The sequence below is a fragment of the Ranitomeya variabilis genome, chromosome 7, assembly GCF_051348905.1.
Source record: "Ranitomeya variabilis isolate aRanVar5 chromosome 7, aRanVar5.hap1, whole genome shotgun sequence".
NCBI lineage: Eukaryota > Metazoa > Chordata > Amphibia > Anura > Dendrobatidae > Ranitomeya > Ranitomeya variabilis.
Window position 1 is genome coordinate 156,000,630 of NC_135238.1, and position 27,626 is coordinate 156,028,255.

Genomic DNA, 27,626 nt, shown 5'->3' on the forward strand with positions numbered 1-27,626 from the left:
CTTGAACGCCCCGCCCTTCACCATGCTGTGATCTTAAATACATCCAAACACAGTTGGTTCTGACCTTCCTATAAATTCAGGCTTTACCATGTTATTAGCCAGAGGTAAGTGTTCACACTAGGCAGTCAGGTCAGGGACCCATCCGATCCATGAGATTACCTTGACGTTTGGTGGATGGGCTCACATTTTTTGGCCAAATTTTGTGCTAAGCATCTCATGTGTTTTTTCATAGATTTCACAAGCCATTATGCTATTCACATTTCATGTATCACACATTCCCTTGGTTTAGTACAATTGAGTGCAGCCATTTATCTAAATTCTGTAATAAGGCAGCCCCCCATAGGCAGACTTTGTAGTATAAGGCAGACCCCGATAGGCAGACTCTGTAGTATAAGGCAGCCCCCATAGACTCTCTAATAAGGCAGCCCCCCCATAAGCAGACTCTGTAATAAGGCAGCCCCCAAAGGCAGACTCTATAGTATATGTCAGATCCCCCTAGGCAGACTCTGTAGTATAAGGAAGCCCCCATAGGCAGACTCTGTAATAAGGCAGCCCCCCATAGGCAGACTCTGTGGTATAAGGCAGCCCCCCACAGGCAGACTTTGTAGTATAAGGCAGACCTCTCCATAGGCAGGCACAGTAATAAGGCAGCCCCATAGACAGATTCTGTAATAAGGCAGAACCCCATAGGGAGACTCTGAAATAAGGCAAACCCCATAGGCAGATTCTGTAGTATAAGGCAGCACCCATAGACAGGCCCTCTAATAAGGCAGCCCCCATAGGCAGACTCTGTAATAAGGCAGTTCCCCCATAAGCAGACTCTGTAGTACAAGGCAGACCCCCCCATAGGCAGACTTTGTAGTATAAGGCAGACCACTCATAGGCAGACTCTACAGTATAAGTCAGCCCCATAGGCAGATACTGTAAAAAGGCAGCCCCCATAGACAGACTCTGTAATAAGGCAGCTCCCCATAGGGAGACACTGTAATAAGGCAAACCCCCCCATAGGCAGACTTTGCAGTATAAGACAGCCCCCATAGGCAGACTTTGTAGTATAAGGCAGACCCCCATAGGCAGACTCTGTAATAAGGCAGACCCCCATAGGCAGACTCTGTAGTATAAGTCAGTTCCTCCCTAGGCAGACTCAGTAATAAGGCAGCCCCCCATAGGCAGACTCTGTAATAAGGCAGCCCCCCATAGGCAGACTCTGTAGTATAAGGCAGACCTCCCCATAGGCAGATGCTTTAATAAGGCAGCCCTCATAGAAAGACTCTGTAATAAGGCAGCCCCACATAGGGAGACTCTGTAATAAGGCAAACCCCCATAGGCAGACTTTGTAGTATAAGACAGCCCCCCATAGGCAGACTCTATAGTATAAGGCAGCCCCTTAGGCAGACTCTGAAATAAGGCAGCCTCCCATAAGCAGACTCTATAATAAGGCAGCCCCCATAGGCAGACTCTGTAGTATAAGGCAGCCCCCCCATAGGAAGACTGTAGTATAAGTCAGACCCCTCCATAGACAGACTCTGTAATAAGACAGCCCCCCATAGGCAGACGGTAGTATAAGGCAGACCTCCCCATAGGCAGACTCTGTTATAGGGCAGCCCCCCATAGACAGACTCTGTAATAATAGAACGAAAAGAAACAAGGTCCTCAGACTCAAATAACTGTCAATATAAAAAGATTTTTATTCAGATAAACATAATTTTTGTTAAAAAACAGTTAAAAGATAGGAGATGCAGGTAGCCCATGCACGTGATGGAAAAACGCAAACGCCGGACAAAAAAACAAATTATGCTAAAAAATAAAGCACTACATATATATGTATAAGGTATGTCATAAATATAAATATAAATACCATAAATATTAGAATCTATGTGCAAAATATAAAGTGCATAGTGCAAAAATAATTAAATCAATTCATATAGTTACAATAACTCTAAAGGCATAAGATGACACACACTAGGCCAATAATATTGAGGTAAAAAATAGGGCTACATAGCCAATAGTACCAATGTGCACATCATAACCTAGAAAAAACAAAGTACAAGAATGCAAATAGAGAAAAGAGTACACAAAGTTGTTGGTAACGGGTAACACCTTACACAAAATATAAGTCCAGCGTGCCCCTTGACGTACGTTTCGATCTCACATCTTCCTCAGAAGGGGTGCATAAGCTTCCTCATGAGATAGACCCTCCATTTATACCATGAACTATTCATCCATAAGCACAGCACCTGTGTAACGCCGAGCCCCTCATGAACCGGAAGTGGCCTGCGCCATCTTGGTGTGTCCCGGAAGTGCCCGTCATAGTATGTTGTCATAGTAACATATACACACAAAACCACGTACCTAGAGCTTTTCAATACTGCCCTGATTGCAACGTATGAGTGTACCGCAGCTCCTCCCATCTGTGTCACATGATAACAAAGGGGTAGATGTAATCCATCCGAAAATGCATCGCAGCAGTGTTGCCATGGAAACTGAGATAATCAGTGCGCATGGCAATAACAAAGCACCTCCTACTATTGTCATAATTACATATGCACATAAAACTTCTCATTGTTGTCATAATTACTGCGCATAATTATACTGCGGCGCCTCCCATCTGTGTCACATGATCACAGCTCAGCAGAAGATTTGTCCGAGGATCCATCACAACAATTTTACCATGGCAATCAAAAGGTAATCGGACGCTTGGCTATACCAGGGCACCTCATGTATTTAACACAGGTCCATTACATACTGTATACAGAGTTCAAACTCTAATGTTGTCATGACAACCCGTACTTAGGTAGGCACGTTGTCAAGGCAACAAAAAACCGCACCACAAAGGACTCTTATCATATATATCACACCAATGAGGACCACACACTAAAACACCTCCCATCCATACCATGTGATTTCCCATGGTGTACCACAACATAACCTGACCTAGGTCAAACTGGACATATTGCATTAATGGACATATTAGTGATATCACCCCTATCCATAAACTATGGATGCGTGTTCCTTGAGACAGTGTGTTCAAAGTGTAAAATACATATAACCCCAAGATAAAGGGGGAAGAGAAAACACTCAAATGGGGAAAGTTGATATACGGAAAATTTTATTACGCCAAATAAATTGTTAAGAGTGCAACTTAGTTATATTCGAGAAAAAAGCTCATGATAACTTGAAGATCACAGCACACTGTCAGATCATAAGAACTCGTCCACAGGATGGAATAGTCAGGGCAATTGAAAAAGAAAAAAAAATATATATGTGTATATAAAAAGATACATGCGGGCCCACATGAAAAAAAAAATGTAGTACCAAAATAGAACTCAACTTATGTGAAAGTATGAAGACGTGAAACGTGAGGGTATGTGATTAATATATAACCAAGTGAGGATATATATAATTAACATAAGGCACCAAAAGTGCACAGGTGAACAAAAAAATAAGGTGAACAGCTATATATAATCACAAAAATCATGATGTATGTGAATGATACACCACTGAGAATAAAGTGAAAAATCCCATGAGAGTCCCATAGGGACAATTAAAGGTGATACAGGAAACACCGTGTCAAAGTGAAAAAGAGAGAAAAGAAGATACCTACCATGAATTCACAACTCAACAACTGGGGAAAAAAAAAATATATAATAACAACAATAACAACACCAGTTGATGTACATAATTGCATCATCAAATGGCCTGGTTATGAAATGTGCACATTGGACCTAAAGTCATAAAATGATAAAATGTCCATAAAGGTACACAGAGTCATATAATGAAATATAATTAATTCCTAATAACGGGAAACCCAATGTCCATAGTGAAGGGTCTTCAGTGGGGCGTTTTCAATACTCATAATGAAAGAAGAAATATTACAAAGGTGTTTCAGTTCGATCTTCAGCATCTTTCACAGAAACAGAGAAGAGTCTTTGGGGATCCTTCACGGGTCAAACCCATACTAAAAGAATAGAAAATTAAAAAACAAGTAGAACATTACTTCCAAATTATAAAAATGAAGTATAGCACAGGATTTCGTTAAGGCCGTTTGGGAGAACAGTCTGTAACCTCCAGATCCATTTTGTTTCCAATTGAGATAGCATCCTTTTCGCATCACCTCCTCGGTTATTCATTATGATACAGTTGCAGCGCACCAGAGTCCTGGTCGTTGCAGTATTGTCACTCTGCCGCTAAGGGGAGTGATGGTACGTCTGATGGCACTAAAAGAGTTCACCTGACCAGGTACCACAGTCATGCACTACACTTCACACTCCGGCCACCAGGGGGAGCAAAAGGTTCTATGTATTAGGCCACTCCTCACACTCTGGTAAAACTGGGGGTCGGATAGGAAGTTAGAGAGAAGCTGACTGGGTTTTGCCCAGGCAACATCCAGTGAGAGGGGAGCGTTGCTTTGGAAGATTCAGGGAGGTCCCTGTCAGGGGTGGGATCCTGGCAGTGGCCTAGCACGAGACAGATCATTACGGAGCCGCGCCTGCACCTCATTGCGGCGGCATCCTAAGAAAGGACACGAAGCGAAGTATATTGTGGAGAAGTGAGAAATGAGATCACAGCACAAAGGAGATAGAACCAGGAGTCGTGCCCCGAGATCGGCAACATCCTTCTGAGGCGCGTAGCCGGTGGCCGGAATGCCGAGGGAGTAATAGACTCTACGCATTACTCTGAACTACGGCAGGGCAGTTAATTCTGGGTTGGCTGTCTCACCTTTACACCTAATGAAGACAACGGAGGCAATTGTGGGAGAGGGGCGTCTCTAGGGTCCCTATAAAATAACTCCAGGCCTACCCCATCATACGGGTGCATCCTATCCAAACCATCTGGGGGACGGAGAGAGAAAGAACAGAAACATACATGACAGTTGTGAGGACTATCCCGTGGTGCTCAGCAGGGAGGTACTACAACACACAGGCACTAGTAGGAAGGCTACTGATTTCCACCTGCAAAGGGAACTCTGGATGTGCCTTCGGACCGGCCGGTCTCAGCCAGCCCTGTTAGCAGTGCTCTGGATTGTGGATGCCGAAGCCTTTAGTAAAAAGGTAAAGAGACTGCAACCCTGTGTCCTCGTCATTTACTGCTACCTACACCATCACCATCTACTCATCAAGGGAAGCCCTGGGGACATACTTCACCTGTGGGAAGTTACACCATCTAGCTGCCATTCCATCACCCCAGTGGACCCCTAGCAGCGTCGGTCACCCTGACCGAACACCACAGGTGGCGTCACGAACACTTGACAAACTTTCACCTACACGTTTAATTGGGTGCCCCTTAGCAGGGCCACGGACCGGGTCGGGCCACCGTGACATCCCCAGAACCGAGACAGAAGGACTCGGTACCGAGTACCCCACTGCCCTGCGTTTGGGGGCCGCTCCACAATCAATACCAATCACCTTAAGAAGTTTGTAATTGCACTTATGTGTGGTTTTAAAGTGCCTTGGGATTGGCTTCAGTGAAGTCAGGTCAGTGGCTTTTTCGGCATTAATAATATCCAGGACATGTTCTCGTATACGGATACGTAGTTTTCTCGTTGTCAACCCTATATAGATTAAATTGCAGGGGCATGTTGCATAATAAATAGCCCCCTCCGTATTGCAGGTTATATGTCACAGTATGCCTCATACTGTGTTCGCACCTATACCACCACTCACCATACTGTGTCTGCACCCTTTCCCCATACATGCTCCCATCTTATACCTTATTCCTCATGTTGTGTCTTCTCCCGCTCACTATATTGTGTCTGCAATTGTCAATTCCTTGCTCCCCAAACTTGTGTCCTCAAATCATACCCCGTTACACAAAATCTCACTCAGCTCTGTTACACGAAATATCCCATCACAGTAAATCTCCCCACACAATAAATATCCCCCACACACACAGAGAATACCCCTTTCACACACACTGAATACCCCCTACACACAGTAAATAGCACCCACACACATAGCAAATTTTCCCCCCACTCCCACATACAGCAAATCCCCTACACACACTAAATAGACCACCCCCCAGAAAACACCACCCAGTAAATACCCCCCCCTCCTATCTTTGGTGTCCTCAGCTTCAATAACGTGGAGCACTTACTACCCATGTGCACCTCTGCCCACGAGTGTTGTCAGCAGCATGATTACATGACATGATCACACTGCTGGAGTCGCTCTGACGCAGAGGTCAGAGCTTCAGTTGTACTCGCGTCTGTTAAACTCAGTGCGCTGCAGTTTTTCTGTGCCGGCTGTCAGATTGACAGCCGGCTCAGTGAACTGCCGACTCCCAGTCCTGGGGGTGGCAGAATGCAGCCACCAGGGAGACACTTCAGACTGCAGCATTAGGCGACCCGACTGCGCCCCACTGCCAGCTGCGCCCGGGGCGCATGCCCTGGCTGCTCCCCCAGATACGCCTCTGCTTGTGGCACTAGTAAAATAGCGGGAACTTGCACCAGGAGAGGGGTACATTTTGATTATTGAGGTGGACACGCTTCTGTTGGTAAGTAATTTATCGTTCTATTGTTTTCTGATGCTCTGAGCTCAGTCCTAGATCGGCTTATTTACTGTGCTGCCAACACCTTGTGAAACAGGAGGTAACAAGGATTGATTGTGGCCAGCACAGTGGCGCCGAGCCACTCAGGTTCCAAAGCAACTGGATAATGTCTTCAGACAAAGAGAATCATTTATATCCCACATCCACCAGCCAAAATGTGAAATAGATGACAGGGAAATCAGAATAGATACACTCTCTCTCTTCAGTGTCAGATAGAAAAAGAATTGTGCAGCGGAAAATATTTACTAAATGTGAATTCCTCTTAGAACGCCATTCACCGTGGATTAATGAGAAGTGTTCTTAGCGGGACAATTAACAAGAGTACAAGTGTGTGTTCCAGGAAAATGGCTAACAATGACAACCAATTAATTCAGACACACTAGCGAAACATTGCTGCTACGCCAGCCTGAATTATAATGAAGACACGCTTTTATTAGAGGATTTGGCGTATAGATATTTTGGTGCTTTTTACCCTATTACCTATCAGGGAGTATATATAGGCTATTCACATCTGTGAATGGTGTCATGGCATTTTCTGTCCCAAGCAGACCTCCGCTTTTTGTAAAAAATACCTTTTTATGAACAGGATTTTTGTGAGTCAGCCCTTTCGGAGAAAGCTGGGTGGCAATCACTAATGTTCTCATTCCAGAGCTTGTTGATCAACTTTCCAGACATGTGCCAAATTATGCAGTAATACATTCTCTTATTTATCAGTCATTTATGGCATATCCTATGCTTATGCCATAAAAAAATGTTTATTTTTTTCATAAACACCATATTAGTAATTTTACAAACATCTGAATATTCTGTATTCTGGGTATGAGCCTCAGGGTGTACTACAAACTGCTAAAGCAGAAAAGTAGCAGAAGAAGCAATTCTTTTTCTTCAATTCCTTGCATCCCTATAGACTATAATGTAGGGTACCGGCTTTGGTCTGCTGGACACATTACTGATGGGAAACTTAATATTTTATCACTAGTATCCGAATCTGTTTCTGAATTTATAGTCATGGAATCAGTAAAGCATATCATCTGCTCGGTGAGAGGGGGGATTAGAGCATCTGCTCACAGGGGAGCACAAAATGAGGAGTCAGGGGTCCTTCTGAGCGACTATGGGTATATTCACATGTAGCAGATAGAGAGAATTTTTCATCCGAAAATATTCATAATATTACAATCAAACCCAAGGTAAAAACACTATGAGCAAATACCCTGCAATAGGTAAATAAATAGTAATAGTACATATAAATAACATAGGGTACTTAGTTACCACTACTTTGATTTAAAAACAAAAAAGTGTAAAAGTCATTCCACCGCGACAAGGCGTACCCATCGGAAGGGAATCTAACTCTAGTATTAAACCTCTCTGTGTCATCAGACCTCAAAATAAATGGGGGAAAAGCAGGACCAAGACCCAACTGTTCAGATACCAGCTCGTGGAAAGCTATAGAGATAAAATGCCCAGCTCCAAAAGGTATGAACAAAGTACAAAAAGCTGAAGGAGCATCAAAGAAATGAGCCCGAACATGTTGGTATAAGTGCAGAGCTCAGTTGCACATTCACACTTTTACTTTTATCTTAAGCTTTGTCTATAATATTACAATAGCAGCAAAATAGCTGAGATTTTACCAAAAAAGTCTAATAATAAGAAAGAGAAAAAGCTGTACACAAAACTTTGGTTCACATCCTAAATTCATTAGGATGTAGTATAAAGTTTAGTTTACCGTAAGAATAATGATTTGAATTACACATTGTCACATTTCCACCATTATTTGCTCTTGCGACATCTAACACAGTTAGCAAGGCCGAAAAAAGACATTTGTCCATCCAGTTCAGCCTATATTCTGTCAGAATAAATCCCCAGATCTACGTCCTTCTACAGAACCTAATAACTGTAAGATACAATATTGTTATGCTCCAGGAAGACATCCAGGCCTCTATTGAACCTCTCAGGTAAGGAATTCCAGATTCTCACTGCCCTAACAGTAAAGAATCCTCTTCTATGTTGGTGGAAAAACCTTCTCTCCTCCAGATGCAGAGAATGCCCCCTTGTGACCGTCACCTTCCTTGGTATAAACAGATCCTCGGCCTCGGAGAGTTATTTGTATTGTCCCCTTATATACTTATACATGGTTATTATATCACCCCTCAATCATCTTTTTTCTAGACTAAATAATCCTAATTTTGCTAATCTCTCTGGGTATTGTAGTTCCCCCATCTCCTTTATTAATTTTGTTGCCCTCCTTAGTATTCGCTCTAGTTCCATTATATCCTTCCTGAGCACCGGTGCCCAAAACTGTACAGAGTACTTCATGTGCGGTCTAACCAGGGATTTGTACAGAGGCAGTATAATGCTCTCATCATGTGTATCCAAACTTTCGGTTGCATACATTCTGCGGGCAGGTCAGGTGATAGAGGTCTGTTGGAATCAGAGGGTCTATCCAGACACTAAGATTAGGGTGGTCCAGTATGGCAGTGTGTGCTGACCAGCTGCAGTTATCAGCTCCTTGCTTCAGTCAGTTGAAGAGCACCACACCCAACTTAAGTGTTGTGAACTATACTTTTTGGCTCCCTCTTGTGGTCACTAGTGATTTGGCACTTGGATTGTCTTTTACCAGGTTGGTGCTCACCTGCTTCGTTAGGCCTGGGGTGTTGCTATTTAAACTTCCTGGATTCTCAGTCCAGTGCCTGGCTTCGTTGTAATCAGTTCACTTCTGTTTGCTCCTGTCTTCAGGTCCTGGTTCTTTGCAAGATAAGCTAAGTCCTGCTTTCGTACTCTTGATCATTTGCATTGTTCATATTTTTTGTCCAGCTTGTACAATATGTGATTCCTGTTATTGCTGGAAGCTCTAGGGGGGCAGATATTCTCCCCCCACACCGTCAGTCGGTTTGGGGGTTCTTGGATATTCAGCGTGGATATTTTGCAGGGTTTTTTGCTGACCATATAAGTCTTCTTACTATATTCTGCTATTAGTCAGTGGGCCTCTCTTTGCTAAATCTAGTTCATTCTTACGTTTGTCTTTTCTTCTTACCTCACCGTTATTATTTGTTGGGGGCTTGTATTACTTTGGGGTCTTTTCTCTGGAGGCAAGAGAGGTCTTATTTTCCCTGATAGGGGTAGTTAGTTCTCCGGCTGGCGCGAGACGTCTAGAATCAACGTAGGCACGTTCCCCGGCTGCTGTTAGTGTTTGCGCTAGGATCAGGTATATGGTCAGCCTAGTTACCACTTCCCTATGAGCTGGTATTTATGTTTTGCAGACTTCGCTGTAATCTTTGAGGTCCCCTGCCATTGGGATCATAACACTTAAGCTGCCAGATAGAGCCTTGGTTTAGTCCTCTCTGTTCCGTGCCTTTGTAGTATAATTGTTTCCTGTTTTTACCTCTGCTTCTTTTACTGATTATAATTGGGTATTTTGATTTTGTTCTTTTCCTGCCCTCTTGGTTCTGACCCGGCTACCTGACCACTCCTGCCAGCCTACACCACGGAACAGCAGCATATTCTGTGTCCCCAGCCAAGGGGCCCCTGCTTAAGTCCAAATACTTGAACAGATGTTAAAGGCCAAGGCAACACCTGAGATCTGGTAAGAAGAGTGGCCACAGGCAACCTCTGACACAGACCCATTACATACAAACTGCTATAAAAACATTAAAATTAATCTGTCACCAGATTTTTGCTATCTCATTTTAGAGCAGCATATAGCAATGTACCACTTACTGGGCTGCTTGCTGCAGTTTTCATAAAATATATTTTTCTCTGCTGCATATCTAGCAGTTCTTTTAATGCTGAGCTTTGTATAACCCAGCTCAATATCACTTATTGGCATCTGTGCACACTGTGCATAGGCAGAAAGCTGCCAGTCAGTGGTGGCGACGGGGTTATACAGAGCCCATGAATAAGGAGGACTACGTGGAAGTAAGGTTACTAGTCGTTTAGTGATAGTCTAATGTTGATAGAAGAGTGATTTTATCAAAATGACAGCAAGCAGCCCAGTAAGTGATAAATGGCTGGAATTAATATCTCAGTCTCCACATTATGCTTTCAGATTAGGTGGCAAAAGCTTTGCGACAAATTCCCTTTAAAAAATGTTGAAGGACTTCTTTCCTTAAGCTCCGCCTACTTCTGCATGCGTCCTGCGTACCTATCTTTAACATTGGGTACACAGGGACATGCGTTGTATGCGGATGCGTCCACGTGCGTCGTTTTGATGTGTCTGCCGAATGCAAGAAAATGCAACATGTTGCATTCGGCGGGCACGTCAAAAAGACACATGCGGACGCATCCTCATACAATGCATGTGTCAGTGTACCCAATCAAGGTATGCAGGATGCATGCAGAAGTAGGCGGAGCTTAAGGAAAGAAGTCTGCAGCACCATGTTGCGGACTCAAACACTAATGTGAACTTAGCCTTATTGAGCCATATTCTTGCATGGATCACTACAGACTAGGTGCAATGGATCAGACATTTTAATATTCACTTTAAGCACTTTATGTAAGTGTTTGGGGGTGGCTTTGTCAAGGAGTCCTGTTTAGGGTCCCTGAGAGTCAGTCGACGTGTAGCGGGGTCGCTATTTTGCTACCTAGGGTGCCAACCTCCACGGTAAGGAAAGGATATATATAGGGTGACGCACAATCTATCTTCCCTAGACTTTTGCTATGTGTTACTTACTTAGTGCCAAATCAATGCGCTATTTTTGTGTTTTTTATCCCAGTGGATAAATTCTCTGGGATTATCATTACCAGACCCTCTATTACTCCATTTTTAAGAAAAAAATAATTTTTGATATACTGTATTTTATTTGGTATTTTTATAACTATAAGTAAGTTTTTTTTAAGGGTTTTTTGCTTCATATTTGGTTTTCCTTTCACTAAGACCTCATTAGGCTAAGTGCCCACGTTGCGGATTAGCCTAAGGAATTTTTTGTACGGATTCTGCATCTCTTGACAGAAAATGCAGGTGCGGATTTGTCGCTTTTTTGTACGGATTTGCTGCGGATTTACTGCGTTTTTTACCCCTGCAGATTTCTATAATAGAATGGGTACAAAAAAGCTGCAGATCCGCAAAAAAGAAGTGACATGCTACTTCTTTAATCTGCAGCGTTTCCGCGCTGAATTTTCTGCACCATTAGCACAGCATTTTTTTTTACCATTGATTTACATTGTACTGTAAATCACTTGCGGATCTGCAGAGTTTCTGCACGGCAAAAAACATTGCGGATCTGCAGGAATTCCGCAACGTGTGCACATACCCTTATACTGATTTGGTTTTTGTGTGTATGGTCCAGCTATCATTATAAGAAATAAGGATTTTCATATAAATCTGCATGATCCGGTCATCAACCAGTATCTGTCCGTCACATGTTCCGTTGGTGCACATTGGTGGTGATGGTACCCCCTCTTATGTGATTCTGTATTTGCACCGCGCCCTGAGACTTGTATAATCAACCAGTATCTGTCTAGGTGTAGTTACTATGTGCGTGTAGAATACAGCTCTGGAAAAAATTAAGAAACCACTGCAAAATGTTCAGTTTGTCTAATTTTTCTATTTATAGGTATACTTTTGAGCAAAATGTAAATTGTTCTTTTAGTCTATAAGCTTCTGACAACATGTCTCCGAATTTCCAAGCAATAAATTTTGGGGGTTTTTTCTGACAAAGAAAAATGGTCAAAATGAAAAAAAACCTATTGCTTTCAGACCTCAAATAATGCAAAGAAAACAAGATCATAATCTTTTAGAAACAACAATACTAATGTTTTAACTCAGGAAGAGTTCAGAAATCAATATTTTGTGGAATAACCATGATTTTTAATCACAGCTTTCATGTGTCTATGTGGCTTGGCATGTTTTCCACCAGTCTTTCACACTGCTTTTGGGTGACCTTATGCCACTCCTGGTGCAAAAATGTAAGCAGTTCTTCTTTGTTTGATGGCTTGGAACTATCCATCTTCCTCTTGATTACATTCCAGAGGTTTTCAATGGGGTTCAGCTCTGGAGATTGGGCTGCCCATGACAGGGTTTTGATGTGGTGGTCTCTTAATTTTTGTCAGCGCTGTATGGAGACAGATGAATAGGAGGGAGCAGATTATGATTAACATTTAGAAAGGCGGAAAAGGGAAAAGTTAGGTTATTGAGTTGAGGTGATAGGCTTGTCTACAGAGATAGGTTTTTAAAACAAGTTTAAAAAAATATGGGGGCTAGATATTAGTGGGATTGTTTGGGGTAGTGCATTCCGGAACACGGTCACAGCACGAGAGGAGTCTTTGGAGACGAAGGTGCAAGATTCGAATTATGGAGGATGTTAGTCCTAAATCAGTTGCAGAACAGAGGACACAGGTAGGGTGATAGACAGAAAGGAGGGGTTCTGGTGCAGAACTCTGAAGAGCTTTGTGGAGGAGAGAGATACCTTTGTATTGTATTCTGTAGCTGATGGGTAACCAGTGTACTGACTGGCAAAAGGTGGAGGCATCGATGAAGCGGCTGGACAGAAATACGACCCTGGCTGCCACATTCAAAATGGATTGGAGAGGAGAAAGTTTGGCTATAGGTAGACCAATCAGTAAAGCATTTGAGTAGTCCAGATGAAAATTAATAAGAGCGAGGAAGAGTTTTTTCAGTTTGAGATAAAGTCAGATTCCGGAGATGTTTTTAAGATGCAGGTAAGATGAGCTAGTGGGAATAAAGGAAAGTTCCTTGTCAAATATGAAACCAAGACAGCGAGCTTGCTGCTTGGAAGTTATGGTTGAATCAGTCAAGACAAATGCAATATCGGATATAGGTAGGTTAGTAGAGGGAGGAAACACAAGAAGTTCCGTTTTGGAGAGAATCAGTTTCAGATAGAGGGAGGAAACAATGTAAGAGACAGTGGACAGACGTTCCCTGGTATTGTATATTATGGTGGAGGTGATGTCAGGAGAAGAGGTGTATAATTGGATGTCATCAGCATAGAGTTGATACTGGAAACCAAATCTGATGATGGTTTGCCCAATAGAGGCGGTGTATAGAGAGAAAAGGAAGGGCCTCGGACTGAGCCCTGAGGAACCTCAATAGTAAGGGGACGAAGAAAGAAGTAAGCGTCAACAAAAGATACAGTGAAGATGCAGTCAGAAAGGTAGGAGGAGAACCAGGAGAAAACAATGTTCTAGAGGCCGATAGAGCAGAGCATGGTGAGGAGCAGCTGGTTATCCACAGTGTCAAATGCGGAAGAGAGATCCAGGAGAATCAGCAGGGAGCAGTTGCAGCGCCCCAGGGTCCTGGTCGTTGCAGTAATGTCATTTTCCTCTAGGGGGGAGTGATGTTACGTTTGGAGGCAATAAAGGAGCTGTCTTTACCAGGTACCACAAACATACAACACATTTCATACTCCAGTCCACCAGGGGGAGCTATGCTCCTATTTATTAGGGCACTCTTCACACTTAGGTAAAACTGGTGGCCTGGAGATGAAGTTAGGCAGTTGCTGGCTGAGCTTTGCTCAGGTAGTTGGTCCCTGACAGGGGTGGGAGCCTGTCAGAGGCCTAGACAGAAGGTCATGGAGCTGCATCTGCCCCACGTGCGGCAGTTCCTAAGAAAGGACACAAACAGAGAACTGTATTGTAGAGAAAGTGAAGAAGTCATAGCAATGGAATGGATACCAGAAGAAGTTCTGCCCTACACAGGCTGCCTCCTTCTGAGGTGCAGGATCCCGGTAGCCGGAATACCAAGGGAGCAACAGTCCTTTATGCCTTGCTCCAGAGACCGGCAGGACAGCTAATTGCAAGTTACTGATCCGCCCCATACCCAGGAGGCAAGGTGGCACCCACAAGAGGCCCGGGCATGATAGAATCCCTGTAAAAAGCCTCAAGCCACCGGTCATACGGGTTTGTCCTATCCATCTGGGGGACAGAGAGAGAGATAACATCGATAACATCTACAACATCTGTGAGGACCTTATGCAGGGGTGGATTAAGGGTAGCCAGGGCCCCGGGCTGTTCAGACACTGTGGGGCCCCCCCGGTCATGTGACGGGGGTCATGTGACGGGGGTCATGTGACGGGGGTCATGTGATACCTGAACCAGATTATTCCAGAAAAATGGCCGGGCCCTACTCTACTGTAACCTATTAAATATTTGTTAAAATATGCAATACAATTTAGGTATATTTTGACCAATATCACATACAAGGAACAAATACCACCGCACCATGACCAGACCACAAATTACAACCACAGTGATCGAATAATATCACATACAAGGAACAAATACCACCGCACCATGTCAAGACCACATATTACCACCACTTGGTGACCAAATAGCACATACAAGGGACAAATACCACAACACCATTTCCAGACCACATATTACCACCACATAGTGACTGAATACTACAATACTGATCAGTAATAAAAAATAAAACACAATACTATCACCATAAGTGCCAGTATTCATAGGAGATCTGTACTTAGTATGCAGTGTCTGTGTAAAGGTAATACAGCGATCACTGGTGACATTGTACACAGGAGCTCTGTATATAGTGTATAGGTAATACAGTGATCACTGGCGACATTATATACAGGAGCTCTGTATATAGTATACAGTGTATAGTGTCAGTGTATAGGTAACAATGACTCACCAGTGATGTCTCTAGGTGAAGTCCTTCATCTTTCATCCAGCACAGACCGCCATCACTTCTTCCAGCCAGGACTTGTCTCTGCAGGAAATAACACAGTTATCTCGAGCTCCGCTTGCAGAACACATTACTTAATTTTTCCCAACTTCTACATTACACCACATGAAGAAAAAGAGGTGACATAGTGTCACTCTGCACAGTAACAAGACCGCCCCCCCATTTAAAACAGTATACTCAAAAAATAAAATAAATACATCACTGCAGTAATAATATCCCTTAATTAGCCCCTATGTCCAGCATTGCCCCCACACAGTGTGTTCAACAATCTGCCCCAGTATGTCCAGCATATTGCCCCAGAGTGTCCAGCATTGCCCCCAGACAGTGTGTCCAGCAATCTGCCCCAGTGTGTCCAGCATATTACCCCCAGTGTGTCCAGCATATTACCCCCAGTATGTCCAGCATATTACCCCCAGTGTGTCCAGCATATTACCCCCAGTGTGTCCAGCATATTACCCCCAGTGTGTCCAGCATATTACCCCCAGTGTGTCCAGCATTGCCCCAGTGTCTCCAGCATTGCCCCAGTGTCTCCAGCAATCATCTGCCCCAGTGTGTCCTCCAGCATTGCCCCCAGTGTGTCCAGCAATCTGCCCCAGTGTCTCCAGCAATCTGCCCCAGTGTCTCCAGCATTGCCCCCAGTGTCTCCAGCAATCTGCCCCAGTGTCTCTAGCAATCTGCCCCAGTGTCTCCAGCAATCTGCCCCAGTGTCTCCAGCATTGCCCCAGTGTGTCCAGCAATCTGCCCCAGTGTCTCCAGCATTGCCCCCAGTGTCTCCAGCAATCTGCCCCAGTGTCTCCAGCATTGCCCCAGTGTCTCCAGCATTGCCCCCAGTGTCCAGCAATCTGCCCCAGTGTCTCCAGCATTGCCCCCAGTGTCCAGCAATCTGCCCCAGTGTCTCCAGCATTGCCCCAGTGTCTCCAGCATTGCCCCCAGTGTCTCCAGCATTGCCCCCAGTGTCTCCAGCATTGCCCCCAGTGTCTCCAGCAATCTGCCCCAGTGTCTCCAGCATTGCCCCAGTGTGTCCAGCATATTGCCCCGGGCCCCCCGGATTGCCGTTCGCAAAAAAAACAACAAAAAAAATGAGTTCTCCTCACCTGACAGGCGCTCCAGCGGCGAGCTCCCTCCAGCAGCCCACACTTGCCGGCGACTGACAATGATGTCAGACGCCGGCGACGTGTGAGCTGCGCCTGCGGCCGACTTCAGCTGCCAGCCTCCAATTGGCTGGCGGCTGTTGTTAACTATTGACGTGCGGGTGCACGCCCGCACGTCAATAGGAAACCGCCGCAGCGCCGGTAGGGGCTCGGTGAGCAGATGAGACGGGGCCCGATGCGGGCCCCCTCTCTCTGCCCACCGGGCCCATAAATGATATGCCAGTCAGGGCACGGGCAGTAATGCCCTGATGGTGGCGGGCAATCTGTGCGGTAGCCCAGGGCCCCCCCACACCACTGGGCCCTGGGCTACCGCCCAGATTGACCCTCTTATAATCCGCCCCTGACCTTATGAGAGGCTTAGCAGTAAGGTACTACAACACCAAGGCGCTAGAGGAAGGCTACTGATTTCTACCTGGATAAGGGGACTCTGGATTTGCCTCCAAACCGGCCGGACTCTGCCTGCCCTGTGGTCTGGTGCTCTGGACTGTGGACGCTGAAGCCTTCAGTAAAGGTAAAGAGACTGCAACCTTGTGTCCTCGTTCTTCACTGCGCCTCACACCATCCACCATCTATACCTGTTATGGTTACTGAGGCAGGAACAAGAGTGGACCCTCTGGACCGTGGAAGGCCACCCTCTGGGCGAGCAGGCCCGGTGTTAACCAACCCCTATACAGGGACTGTTTAGGAGCAGGCCCAGAGGTTACCTAGCCACGGTAGCAGATACCAAGAGGGACGGCTCTGGTAGGAAAAACCGGAGGAGAGGACCAAACAGAAATCCAGGAACGAAGAAGATATAACCAGGAGAAACGGGAAAAGGAACGAGCTGAAGGAGTCCAGAGGCGGGAACGGAACTGTAGGGAGAAAGGAGGAGAAGATTAACAAAGTAGGTGCTGGCACAAAAAGCGCAAGACAGGGAGGGATGAGCGCAGAACCAGAACGGTGATTCAGAGCTCAGAGACGTAGATGGCCGGAGACTAAAGCAAATTGCTAAAGACACTCAGGCACCTCCTAGCAGGGGAGGTGGCCTGAAATACTGTGCCCCCCTCAGGGATAGGCTGCAGAAGTCCACGTGGAGCAAACATCCGGAGCCAGGAACCTGGGACCGGGAGGTGCGTTAGCGCCGAACCCTGCGCGCCTACGCAGAAGCTGACATCCCACGATGAGGAGGGGGAGCGCGCCGAGGACGAGCGTGCCACTCACCGGAAGCAGGAGCGTGAGGATGAGTGGCGACGGAGGAAGGTGACGCTGCCCAAGAGGAAGGAGGAACAGCGCGCCGGGACCCAGAAGAGGAGCGAGTGAGGCGAGCCGGAGCAGCAGCGGGGCCAGCACGCCGGGAGCCAGGAGCGGAGCGGTGAGTGGCGACCGTAACAGTACCCCCCTCTTTAAAATCCCATCTCCTAAGACTAGAGAGGAATTTGTTAAGAAGACGAGGAGCATTGATATTCTCCCGAGGTTCCCACGATCTCTCCTCAGGACCAAAACCCTTCCAATCCACTAGAAAAAACTCCCTCCCACGAACTCTCTTCTTGGCTAAAATATCCCTCACCTCAAAAATGTTATCGGCATGGAGAGGCTGAGGAGAGGTACAGGAAGAAGGATGGAAGCGGTTAAGGACGACAGGTTTGAGCAGAGACACATGAAAAGTATTGGGAAAACGGAGCGAGGCAGGCAATCTCAGCTTGTAGGCGACTTCGTTGACTCGACTCAGAATCTCAAAGGCACCGATGAAACGAGGACCAAGTTTGTAGGAAGGTATCTTGAGCCTAATGTAACGTGAGGCAAGCCAAACCTTATCGCCAGGTAAGAATGGAGAAGAATCTAAACGCCTCTTGTCAGCATGTCTCTTCATCTTAACAGATGCCATCTCGAGTGCTTTTTTAACCTCACCCCATATTGTAGAGAAATTTAAAGTCAAAGAGTCTGCTGCTGGAACTCCTGTTGTGGAAGAAATCGGGAGAGGCATATTCGGATGTTGCCCAAAGACGACAAAAAAAGGAGACTTAGCTGAGGACTCGAGTGATTGTTATAGGCGAATTCGGCCCAAGGCAGAAGGCTTACCCAATCATCTTGGTGGGAATTGGTGAAGTGATGAAGATAGGCAGCCACAATCTGATTCGTTCGTTCAGCTTGACCATTAGTTTGAGGGTGATAAGCAGAAGAAAAATCTAGAGACACCTTCAGAAGCTTGCATAACGCCCTCCAAAAACGTGACGTAAATTTAACTCCTCGATCAGACACGATGTTTTGAGGAAAACCATGAAGTTTGAAGATATTTGAAATGAAGATCTTCGCCAACTCTGGAGCTGAGGGAAGTCCAGGCAATGGAACGAAATGGGCCATCTTGGAGAACCGATCTACTACCGTAAGGATGACTGTACAACTTGAGGATTTTGGTAAATCGGTAATGAAATCCATGGCGATGTGTTGCCACGGACTAGAAGGCACCGGAAGAGGGAGCAAACCTCCACGAGGTAACTGTCTTGGCACTTTGCACTTAGCACAAGAGGGACAGGAGGCGACAAACTCTTCGATATCTTGACGTAACGAAGGCCACCAATAGTAGCGGGAGATGAGAAGGAAAGTTTTCTTAATCCCGGCACGGCCTGCCATTTTAGAGGAATGTCCCCAACACAGCACTGTTTCTCTGTCATTCTCAGTGACTAAAGTCTTACCCGGAGGTGGACTGATCATTCTTAAAGGAGCTACAGTAACGATCTTACTGGGATCCATGATATGCGCTGGCTCTTTGTCAAAGTCCTCTGGCTGCGATAGTCTGGACAGAGCATCTGCCTTGACATTTTTGTCACCAGGCCGAAAACAAAGCTCGAAGTCAAAGCAGGCAAAAAACAAGGACCATCGAGCCTGCCGAGGATTAATTCTGTGCGCGGTTTGAAGATAGGCCAAATTCTTGTGGTCAGAAAAAATTACGAAAGGATGAACGGCTCCTTCAAGAAGATGCCTCCACTCCCCCAGAGCCAGCTTTATGGCTAAGAGTTCTCGGTCCCCAATGGTATAATTACGTTCGGAAGCAGAGAACGTCTTGGAGAAGAAGCCGCAGGGAACCAGATGACCCTTAGGGGACCTTTGGGAAAGCACCGCTCCGGCACCTGTGGATGAGGCATCCACCTCGAGAACTAATGGTTTATTGATCTCTGGATGGTGTAATACCGGGGCGGAGGAAAAGGAGTGCTTCAGAAGCTCAAAGGCTTTTTTGGCCTCCGGAGTCCAAGTCTTCGGGTTAGAACCTTTATGGGTGAGAGCAGTAAGAGGCTGAACTACAGAGGAAAAATGTGAAATAAATTGCCTGTAGTAGTTGGTGAACCCTAGAAACCGTTGGATGGCTTTTGTTCCATAGGGACGCGGCCAATTGAGAATGGTTCTCACCTTCTCAGGATCCATCTTGAGACCAGTATCCGAAATGATGTATCCCAGAAAGGGCAAGGAAGCTTGTTCGAAGAGGCACTTCTCATACTTGGCATAAAGACGATTCTCCCTCAAACGTTGCAATACCAAACGGACGCTCCTTCTGTGAGTCGGTAGGTCTGCTGAAAAAATTAGGATGTCGTCTAAATACACCACAACACAGGAGTAAAGAAGGTCTCGGAAAATGTCATTAACGAATTCTTGGAAGACTGCGGGAGCATTGCAGAGGCCAAACGGCATGACTAGGTATTCGTAATGCCCGTCCCGAGTATTAAAGGCAGTCTTCCATTCATCGCCAGCGCGGATTCGAACAAGGTTGTAAGCACCTCGAAGATCTAGCTTCGTAAAGATTCGCGCCCCTCTCAGTCGATCGAAGAGCTCAGGAATAAGAGGCAGCGGGTACTTGTTCTTGACCGTAATGTTGTTCAAACCCCTGTAATCAATGCAGGGTCGAAGAGATCCGTCCTTCTTCTTGACGAAGAAGAATCCTGCACCTGCGGGGGAAGAAGATTTTCGGATGAAACCTCTAGACAAATTCTCTTGGACGTATTCGGACATAGCTTTGGTCTCAGCGGGAGATAATGGGTAAATTCTCCCTCTAGGTGGAGTGGAACCGGGAAGAAGCTCGATCGGGCAATCGTAAGCTCGGTGCGGAGGAAGGCTTTCGGCTTCTTTTTTATCAAAAACATCAATGTAGGACCAGTATGGAGTAGGTAGTCCGGAGGGAACGGAATCAGTCGGAAGCGGAACTACAGGACAGACGGGCAGAAGACATTGTTTTTGACACGTAGATCCCCAACGGAGCACATCGCCCGAACGCCAGTCCAGAGTAGGTTCGTGCGTACGGAGCCAAGGTAGACCTAGAAGCAGAGCATGGGTTAGGTTAGGTAAGACATAGAGAGTAATCTTCTCTCGATGAAGAGCCCCGATACGCAGTTCAATCTCTTCCGAAACCATGGTGACGGCGTCTTGCAAGGGTCTCCCATCTACGGAGGCAATCAGACGAGGTGAGTCCAAAGAGAGAACTGGAACGCGAAGCCTCCGAACCGCCTCAAGACTGATAAAATTGCCTGCCGCGCCCGAATCCACATACTCGACCTCAGAAAAACGCTTCTGATTGAGGACAAGCAAAACAGACAGAAACAAAGGTTGAGAGGAATCGGAAACACCTAGGGAGGCCTCTCTTACCTGTCCTAGGCGGAGGAGTTTTCCGGTCTCTCAGGGCATGCCCGTAGTAAATGGGAAGCGCTACGCAGTAAAAGCAGAGTCCCTGGGAACGTCTCTCCCGACGACGTTGCTCTGCCATCTTGACTCGATCTACTTGCATTGGCTCCGGCAAGGATGCTGTAGGAGACGACAAGGACCGCGGACTCCCTGACCTGCGGATGGGTGGTAGAGAGCGGACAGACCTCCTCTCTCTAGCGGACTCACGTGTTCGCTCTTGAAAGCGTAGGTCAATGCGCGTAGACAGGGATATGAGGTCCTCTAATGAGGTTGGGGTATCTCGTCCAGCCAACTCATCCTTAATTCGACTGGACAGACCTCGCCAGAAGGCGCCAACCAGGGCCTCATTATTCCACCCTAACTCAGAGGCTAGGGTACGGAAGCGAATGGCATATTGGCCAACAGATAGAGAGCCTTGCTGAAGATTGAAAAGCGACTCAGTTGTGGAGGCTAAGCATCCGGGCTCGTCAAAATCCCTGCGGAAAGTTTCTAAGAAAGAAGCTAGTTGGGAGACTACTGGATCATCCCGCTCCCACAGGGGATTGACCCAGGCCAAAGCCTCCCCCTCCAAATGTGACACTATAAAAGCCACCTTGGCCTGGTCAGTAGGATATTGTTGGGGAAGGAGCTCAAAGTGGAGACGGCATTGGTTCAGGAATCCCCTACAGAGTTTGGGATCCCCGCTAAACCTAGGTGGTTTGCCAAGGCGAGGCGGCGGATGGGATGGAGGAGTGGAATTAGAGTCCTGCGGGACCTGAGCGGAAGCCGCGGAGACAGACTGCAAATTAAATAGACGATCGTCTATGGAAGCCATATAAGACAACATACGCGCCTGCGTATCGCGCTGTTGGGAGAGCTCTTGCTGCAGACCTGCAATCTGATTAGCATTAACCGGATCGGCGGTCTGTAAAGAGGTCAGGCGAGACTCCATGTTTTTCATGAAGGACATGATGCGCTGTTGATTGTCGCGCAAGTGCGCCAATTCCTTCTGAGCAGAGAACGTGGCACGTGTGGGGTCCATGGCCTGAGTGTACTGTTATGGTTACTGAGGCAGGAACAAGAGTGGACCCTCTGGACCGTGGAAGGCCACCCTCTGGGCGAGCAGGCCCGGTGTTAACCAACCCCTATACAGGGACTGTTTAGGAGCAGGCCCAGAGGTTACCTAGCCACGGTAGCAGATACCAAGAGGGACGGCTCTGGTAGGAAAAACCGGAGGAGAGGACCAAACAGAAATCCAGGAACGAAGAAGATATAACCAGGAGAAACGGGAAAAGGAACGAGCTGAAGGAGTCCAGAGGCGGGAACGGAACTGTAGGGAGAAAGGAGGAGAAGATTAACAAAGTAGGTGCTGGCACAAAAAGCGCAAGACAGGGAGGGACGAGAACCAGAACGGTGGTTCAGAGCTCAGAGACGTAGATGGCCGGAGACTAATGCAAATGGCTAAAGACACTCAGGCACCTCCTAGCAGGGGAGGTGGCCTGAAATACTGTGCCCCCCTCAGGGATAGGCTGCAGAAGTCCACGTGGAGCAAACATCCGGAGCCATGAACCTGGGACAGGGAGGTGCATTAGCGCCGAACCCTGCGCGCCTGCGCAGAAGCTGACATCCCACGACGAGGAGGGGGAGCTGTTATGATCCCAATGGCAAGGATCTCAGAGATTACAGCAAAAGTCTGCAAACATAAATACCAGCTCATAGGGACGTGGTAACTAGGCTGACCATATACCTGATCCTAGCACAAACACTAACAGTAGCCGGGGAACGTGCCTACGTTGATCCTAGACGTCTCGCGCCAGCCCGAGAACTAACTAACCCTATCAGGGAAAATAAGACCTCTCTTGCCTCCAGAGAAAAGACCCCAAAGTAATACAAGCCCCCAACAAATAATAACGGTGAGGTAAGAAGAAAAGACAAGCGTAAGAATGAACTAGATTTTAGCAAAGAGAGGCCCACTGACTAATAGCAGAAAATAGTAAGATGACTTATATGGTCAGCAAAAAACCCTGCAAAATATCCACGCTGAATATCCAAAAAAACCCCAAACCGACTAACGGTGAGGGGGAAGAATATCAGCCCCCTAGAGCTTCCAGCAATATCAGGAATCACATTTTGTACAAGCTGGACCAAAAATATGAACAAAGCAAAATAACAAAAAATAAGAAAGCAGGACTTAGCTTATCTTGCAAAGAACCAGGACCTGAAGACAGGAGCAAACAGAAATGAACTGATTACAACGATGCCAGGCACTGGACTGAGAATCCAGGAAGTTTAAATAGCAACACCCCAGGCCTAACGAAGCAGGTGAGTACCAACCTGGTAAAAGACAATCCAAGTGCCAAATCACTAGTGACCACAAGAGGGAGCCAAGAAGAATAGTTCACAACAGTACCCCCCCTTTAAGGAGGGGTCACCGAACCCTCACCAAGACCACCAGGGCGACCAGGATGAGCAGCATGGAAGGTACGAACCAAATCGGCCGCATGAACATCAGAGGCGGCCACCCAGGAATTATCCTCCTGACCATAGCCCTTCCATTTGACCAAATACTGAAGCCTCCGTCTAGAGAGACGAGAATCCAAGATCTTCTCTACCATGTACTCCAACTCGCCCTCAACCAACACCGGAGCAGGAGGCTCAACAGCAGGAACCACAGGCACAACGTACCGCTGCAACAAAGACCTATGGAACACGTTGTGAATGGCAAACGACACCGGAAGATCCAAACGAAAAGAAACCGGGTTAAGAACTTCCAAAATTTTATAAGGACCAATAAAGCGAGGCTTAAACTTAGGAGAGGAAACCTTCAGAGGGACATACCGAGAAGACAACCAAACCAAATCCCCAACACGAAGTCGGGGGCCCACACCGCGGCGGCGGTTGGCAAAACGCTGAGCCTTCTCCTGTGACAACTTCAAGTTGTCCACCACATGATTCCAAATCCGCTGCAACCTATCCACCACGGAATCCACCCCAGGACAGTCAGAAGACTCAACATGACCCGAGGAGAAACGAGGATGAAAACCAGAGTTGCAGAAGAATGGCGAAACCAAAGTAGCGGAACTAGCCCGATTATTAAGGGCAAACTCCGCCAATGGCAAGAAGGTCACCCAATCATCCTGGTCCGCAGAAACAAAACATCTCAAATAAGCCTCCAGTGTCTGATTAGTTCGCTCCGTTTGACCATTAGTCTGAGGATGGAAGGCAGATGAAAACGACAAATCAATGCCCATTTTAGCACAAAAAGATCGCCAGAATCTGGACACAAACTGGGATCCTCTGTCGGACATGATATTCTCCGGAATGCCGTGTAAACGAACCACATTCTGAAAAAACAAAGGAACCAGATCGGAAGAGGAAGGCAACTTAGGCAAGGGTACCAAATGGACCATCTTGGAAAAACGATCACACCCCACCCAGATGACAGACATTCCTTGAGACACCGGAAGATCAGAAATGAAATCCATGGAAATGTGTGTCCAAGGCCTCTTTGGGACGGGCAAGGGCAGAAGCAACCCGCTAGCACGAGAACAACAAGGCTTAGCCCAAGCACAAGTCCCACAGGACTGCACAAATGACCGCACATCCCGTGACAAGGAAGGCCACCAAAAGGACCTAGCCACCAAATCTCGGGTACAAAAAATTCCCGGATGCCCTGCCAACACCGAGGAATGAACCTCGGAAATGACTTTGCTGGTCCATTTATCAGGAACAAACAGTCTGTCGGGTGGACAAGAGTCAGGTCTACCAGCCTGAAATCTCTGCAACACACGTTGCAAATCAGGAGATATGGTCGACACGATTACTCCCTCTTTAAGAATACCAGCTGGCTCCGAGACTCCAGGAGAGTCAGGCACAAAGCTCCTAGAAAGAGCATCAGCCTTAACATTCTTTGAACCAGGCAGGTACGAGACCACAAAGTCAAAACGAGAGAAAAACAATGACCAACGAGCCTGTCTAGGATTCAGGCGCTTAGCAGACTCGAGATACATCAGATTTTTGTGATCAGTCAAGACCACCACACGATGCTTAGCACCCTCGAGCCAATGACGCCACTCCTCAAATGCCCACTTCATGGCCAACAACTCCCGATTACCAACATCATAGTTCCGCTCAGCAGGCGAAAACTTCCTAGAGAAAAAGGCACATGGTCTCATCACAGAGCAACCAGAGCCTCTCTGCGACAAAACAGCCCCAGCACCGATCTCAGAAGCATCCACCTCAACCTGAAAGGGAAGTGAGACATCAGGCTGGCACAAAACAGGCGCCGAAGTAAACCGGCGCTTCAGCTCCTGGAAGGCCTCCACGGCTGCAGGGGCCCAATTAGCCACATCAGAACCTTTCTTGGTCATATCCGTCAAAGGTTTAACAACGCTAGAAAAATTAGCGATAAAGCGACGGTAGAAATTAGCAAACCCCAAGAACTTCTGAAGACTCTTAACAGACGTGGGCTGAGTCCAATCATGAATAGCTCGGACCTTGACTGGGTCCATCTCCACAGCAGAAGGGGAAAAAATAAAACCCAAAAAGGAAACCTTCTGCACTCCAAAGAGACACTTTGAGCCCTTCACAAACAAAGCATTATCACGCAAAACCTGAAACACCATCCTGACCTGCTTTACATGAGAATCCCAATCATCCGAGAAAACCAGAATATCATCCAGATAAACAATCATAAATTTATCCAGATACTTCCGGAAGATATCATGCATAAAGGACTGAAACACTGAAGGAGCATTAGAGAGCCCAAAGGGCATCACCAAGTATTCAAAATGACCTTCGGGCGTATTGAATGCAGTTTTCCATTCATCTCCCTGCCTAATGCGCACATAGTTGTACGCACCACGAAGATCTATCTTGGTGAACCACTTGGCACCCTTAATCCGAGCAAACAAGTCTGACAATAGTGGCAAAGGATACTGAAACTTAACAGTGATTTTATTCAGAAGCCGATAGTCTGTACAAGGTCTCAAAGACCCGTCCTTCTTGGCCACAAAAAAGAATCCCGCACCAAGAGGGGAAGAGGATGGACGAATATGCCCCTTCTCCAAAGACTCCTTGACATAAGAACGCATCGCGGCATGCTCGGGTACAGACAAATTAAATAATCGTCCCTTAGGAAATTTACTGCCAGGAATCAAATCTATAGCGCAGTCACAGTCCCTATGAGGAGGAAGATCACTGGACCTGGACTCACTGAATACATCCTGATAGTCACACAAATACTCAGGAACCTCTGAAGGAGTATAAGTAGCAATAGACACCGGCGGAGAATCGCAATGAATTCCCTGACAACCCCAACTCGACACAGACATAGCCTTCCAATCCAAAACAGGATTATGGGTCTGTAACCATGGCAGACCTAACACGACCAAATCATTCATTTTATGCAAAACAAGAAAACGAATCACCTCCCGATGTTCAGGAGTCATGCACATGGTCACTTGTGTCCAAAACTGCGGTTTATTTTCCGCCAGTGGTGTAGCATCAATTCCTCTGAGAGGAATAGGAATTTTTAAAGGCTCCAGGACAAAACCGCAGCGCTTGGCAAACGACAAGTCCATAAGACTCAGGGCAGCACCTGAATCCACAAACGCCATAACAGGGTAGGAAGACAATGAACAAATTAAAGTCACAGACAAAATAAATTTAGGCTGCAAATTACCAATGGAGACAGGACTGACAACCTTGGTTAGGCGTTTAGAGCATGCTGATATAACATGTGTAGAATCACCACAGTAAAAACACAGCCCATTCTGTCGTCTATGATTTTGTCGTTCGGTTCTAGTCAGGATTCTATCACATTGCATTGCTGGATCGGGGTTTCTATCACATTGCATTGAAACAGGTGTCTGTTCAGACAACACCGCCAGAGGATTAGCGGATTTGCGCTCCCGCAAACGCCGATCAATCTGAATAGCCAGCGCCATAGAATCATTCAGACTTGTAGGAATTGTGAAACCCACCATCACATTCTTAATGGCTTCAGAAAGGCCATTTCTGAAATTTGCGGCCAGAGCACATTCATTCCATTGAGTAAGCACGGACCATTTCCGAAATTTTTGGCAATACACTTCGGCTTCATCCTGGCCCTGAGAGATAGCCAGTAGAGCTTTTTCTGCCTGAATTTCAAGATTAGGCTCCTCATAAAGCAATCCGAGCGCCAGAAAAAACGCATCAACATCCGCCAATGCCGGATCTCCTGGCGCTAACGAGAAAGCCCAATCCTGAGGGTCGCCACGCAAAAAGGAGATAACAATTTTAACTTGCTGAGCTGAATCTCCAGACGAACGAGGTTTCAAAGATAGAAACAATTTACAATTATTCCTAAAATTCCCAAATTTAAATCGATCTCCAGTGAACAGCTCAGGAATAGGTATCTTAGGCTCAGACATAGGACTGCTAACAACAAAATCCTGAATGCTCTGCACTCGTGCAGCAAGCTGATCCACACTAGTAATCAAGGTCTGAACATTCATGTCTGCAGCAAAGCTTACAGCCACTCTGAGAAAAAGGGGAAGGAAGGAAGAAAGAGGAGAAAAAAAAACAAAAAAAAACTCAGAACTCCTTTTCTTTTAATCCCACTTCTGCAATGCATTAACTATTCATGGCCTGGCATACTGTTATGA